General features: G+C 36.3%; 1 non-coding gene across 1 annotated transcript; it reads right to left on the reverse strand.

Annotated features, from left to right (window-relative positions):
• Positions 1-4,140: 4,140 nt before the first annotated feature.
• Positions 4,141-4,247, reverse strand: LOC117017144 (U6 spliceosomal RNA). Its single transcript, XR_004422021.1, has one exon. It is a non-coding gene; the product is annotated as a U6 spliceosomal RNA (small nuclear RNA).
• Between the last annotated feature and the right edge of the window lie 272 nt (positions 4,248-4,519).

The following is a 4,519-nucleotide window of genomic DNA, read 5'->3' on the forward strand; positions in this document are numbered from 1 at the left end:
TCTGGCGGTGTGCAGGGTGGGTGGGGCTCTCAGGGAAGCACACCCACTGGCACAAAGAAGCTTGAGGAGAATTCCAAAATGGCACTCACAGCACCAGCTTCTGCCTAACAGAAGATTGCCAGAATGGATGTCACCATTGTCTCAGTTTCCAGGAAGAGTCTCAGCTGTCTCCTGTGTCTCAGTGGGTGCTTTAAGATTAGTTAGTGGGTCTCCTCTACCTATGGTCTATGCCCTTTTCTATATAGTATTTTGGTTCTGGTTTCCAGGTTGAGTGAGTCTATGTGTGAGCCCTTTAAGAGTGAAGTTTGTGTGCACTTCTGTAGTTTTTCTGGACTTATTCATGTTTGTTTTCAAAGCCAGATGTTTTGAGGTCTCATGTCTCCTGTGCAGGATATAACATTTGGGGTGCCTGATGTGGAGTTTGGAGCCCTCCTTCCTCAGGGAAAACTTTTGTGCCTTTGAGATCTTTCCACGTGTTAAATGCCATGGTGGGAATGTACTTTTACCTTAGCTAGGCTGTATCTCTGCTCTTTCTACCCTTCTTGGTGCTATTGCTTGTTCTGGAGTCTCTGTTCATTCAGTTTCTTTCAGAGGGAATTATTTCATACATAGTTGTAGATTTGTTGGGTCTGTGGGAGGATGTGAGCTCAGGATCTTTTTAGGCTGTCATCTTGAACGTTGGCTCAGAACTATCCTTGATAATTGTATAATTTTTTATTTCACATTGTAGTTCTGCCAATTTTATATATTTGAGGTATTGTGCAAAGAAAATTTTTTTATCATTTAAAGTGTGTATCTTTAGATACATTTTTCAAACATTCTGTGTTCTTATGTTTTATACATCTCTTTTTAACAGTACATGAGGTGTGATAAAAAAATAGTCAATGTTTAAATTTAAAAAAATTATTACAGTAAGAGACACATTGCCATTGACCCCCCTCAAAATACTCCCCCTTCCTTTGAACACACTTATCCCATTGTTCTTGCCACTTTCTGAAGCAGTTCTGAAAGTCCTCTTTCACGAGTGTCATTACTTCATCCTCTATCATCACAATGCTTCATGTCACACATTGCCTCTGATGTGGTAATTTCTGTGAAATAAAAACACTACGGTGTGTCCTCATCCACCTTATTCTCCAGATCTGAAACCATGCGACTTCTGGTTCTTCCCCAAAGTCAACATCACCATGAAAGGAAAATGTTTTGAATCAATTCAGAACATCAAGGCAGCCACGACAGTGCAACTAAAGACACTCAGGAAAGGGGACTTCCAGAACTGCTTCAGAAAGTGGCAAGAATGGTGGGATAAGTGTGTTTGAAGCGAGGGGGAGTATTTTGAGGGGGATTAATGGCAATGTGTTTATTACTGTAATAAATTTTTTTTAATTTAAACTTTCACTGTATTTTTCGATCATACCTCATATAATTAGGTTTTATTATTTATCGAGATTATTAATTTTTGCCTTCTAACTTGAACAATGTCTTAAATATATTGCAATTGCTGATACCATATTTTGCCATGTATAACGTGCTCCTGTGCATAATGCATACGCACGTTTTTGGCCCAAACTTTCCTGGAAAAAAGTCTTTCATTTTAATTTTTTAATTCAAATTTTTATTTGTTTACATTTAAGTACTTGTTTTTCGTATTATAAAGGAATTTTAGCATTTATTTTTTAACATATTATGATACAAGAAATTGTATGTAACAAATAATTACAAAAATGCAAGAACAGGTACAAGGTACAATAAATTTTTTGTACCAGTAACAAATTTACGATATTTATGCATCATAGAAGACCAAGAACTCTCCGTCGTTGCAAGTTTGTTGTAAATTCAACAAAACTGATTATTGTATTCCAGGATATTATTTTGCATATGGATATCGTTATTAATTTCTAGTTACACTTTTAACTCATAAGCATAAATAAAAGAATTAAAAACAAATTTACATAGATATAGAATTAGTACTACCCACTTATAATGCAGTTTTATTTTTCCCTCACAAATTTGGGAATGAGTGTATGCGTGTGTACTCCACATGATTAGTAAATATTAGTAAATATTCATTTACAACTATATACCTTTTTACTATTTTAGTTATTCTTTATTACTCCCCACATCTCTGATCTTCCATCTAGGATTAAAGTATTTTCTGTGTCCCATTTCTCTTATTCTTCTTCTATACCTCTACCTTTCTTTTTTATTTTTTATCTATTTGTTTCTTTGTGTTTTATTCTGGGTATTTTCTTTCTGTGTCTAATCTGTTGTTAAACCGTATTCTTAATTTGGTGGTGATATATAGTTTCCAGGATTTTTCTCTTTTTAGAATCAATTAAGTCACTTTTCATAGATTCCTACTTCTTGCCAATGTTCCAATTGGTGTTTTACATGCTTTATTATAGAAAGTGATGAGACCAATGAAGAGTTAATGGGAGCTTGCAGGATGGGACAGGCAAAGAGTTAACAGGAAGAAGCTTGTGGGCTAACAGGAATGAGCAAAACATTAATCGTTTGGCTCTAACTCCCCTGGCTAGCACTACACCTGAAAGGTTACAAGCACCTTACATCCATCATAGGTGAGAACGGAACAGTTCTCAATCGCAACAGCAACCCCCTGCAAGCTGACATCCATCATAGATGGGAGCAGGGCAGTTCCCAGGAGAAGACAATTGTAACGGCAGTCCCCGTGCAAGCTGACAAGCACCCTACATCCTGGATGGAAAAATATAGAGCCCCAGCATTCCTTCTCATCGGGGCAGCTGTTCCCCATTGGACTCTGCCCTGGCTAAACTCCATTTGCCAGTATCTCTCTCTTACCCCTCTGTCTCCACGGCCCTCCCCCTCAGACCGCCCTGGCAAAACTTCTGTCAGTTCCAAACAGAACTCTCTCTCTATCTCTCTCCCCCCCACCTCCCTTTCAATATCTTCTGCAGCAGTCCCTATCAGGCTCTGTCCTGGCAAAATTTCCCTTTGCCAAAACTGTCTCTATCTTTGACTTTCAATAAAGCTGTTCTTACTCTTGTAGAGTCTCATAAATTATTTTATATTTTGTGAACGACCACAGGTTAATTCTACGCCAAGACAGAAAACATGTTTATTATGTACTCTGTTCTGGTAGTTCCAATATTTTGGATTTTCTGTTTTCTATTGTTTTTGCAGTTTTGTGCTTATGATGTCTTATTTCCTAAAGTGCCTTGATATAATTAATCATATGTTTACACTATATTTAAGAAATGACAGTCACATGCCACATAATGTTTCAGAGAACAAGAACCGCATATATGATGATGGTTTCATAACGGTATAGTGGAGCTGAAACATTTCCATCACGTAATGATGTAATCATCATAACAACATAGTGCAATGTATTACTCACATGTTTGCAACATAAACAAATCTACAGTACTGCCAGTCATATAAAAGTGTAGTGTGCACAATTATGTACAGGACATAGTACTTGAAAATGATAAATAATTATGTTACTCATGTATGTATTTTCAGTACTATACTTTTCATTATTTTAGAGTTTACTCTTCCTACTTATGAAGTTTGCTGTAAAACACTATGTCATGTTATGCCAGTAGTTGCCTCATACATCTAGTGTTTACTGTATCACTTGATTGTGTCATTTTCTTTTGTGCTTAATTTAATCTTGTGTGTTTTGTATAATAACACACTGTGCCAGCTTATAGAATAGGAACAATAGACTATAGCCTAGGTGTGTAGTACGCCATACCATCTAGGTTTATGTAAGTACACTCTATGATGTTTGCACAATGATAAAATTGCCTAACCACACATTTCTATGAATGTACGCATATACTGATCATTAAGTGGTGCATGATTGTATTTATAGAAATAATTTCAGACTAAGATAATGTCATCTTCCATAACAGTAGATTTAAATTTACTTTCTCCAAGAGCCTATAGCACTAGCCATATTTAATCAATTCCTTCAGTCATCAAGTTGATTCCATGTTTGGCTGCCTGCGTTGTGAAGCCAGGTTCACTACCTCTTTACCCTTATTCTTAAGGGCAGATAACCAGGTTTCTAGGCCACATTGACAGGACTACTTTACCAGGTTCTCTTTCTTTTTTTTCCACCAATTCTTAATTTTTTTTTACATTCAATATTATAAAAATATGGAATGCTTCATGAATTTACACGTCATCCTTGTGCAGGAGCCATGTTAATCTTCTATATATCATTCCCATTTAAGTATATGTGCTGCCAAAGCAAGTACATACCAGATTCTGAATAGATCCACAAAGTTGTGAAAAGAAATCTCAACTTCTCAGTTGCCTGTCCAATATAAAAATTGCCAGTTGTGTGCTTTTCTATCTCTTCTGTACTTCCATCATCCCCGGTAAATGACCCCTGTCTTATTAGACCTTTGTTATTTAAAAAAAATTATCTATTTCATCCAGCATCGTTAGTTTTCTTCAGTGGGTTCAAATGAAGTAGTTTTTCATTATGCAAAATAGAAAATGACCAGTCCTCAATCACATTTTCAGA

This window comes from Rhinolophus ferrumequinum, chromosome 24 (assembly GCF_004115265.2).
Source record: "Rhinolophus ferrumequinum isolate MPI-CBG mRhiFer1 chromosome 24, mRhiFer1_v1.p, whole genome shotgun sequence".
NCBI classification, from domain to species: Eukaryota; Metazoa; Chordata; class Mammalia; order Chiroptera; family Rhinolophidae; genus Rhinolophus; species Rhinolophus ferrumequinum.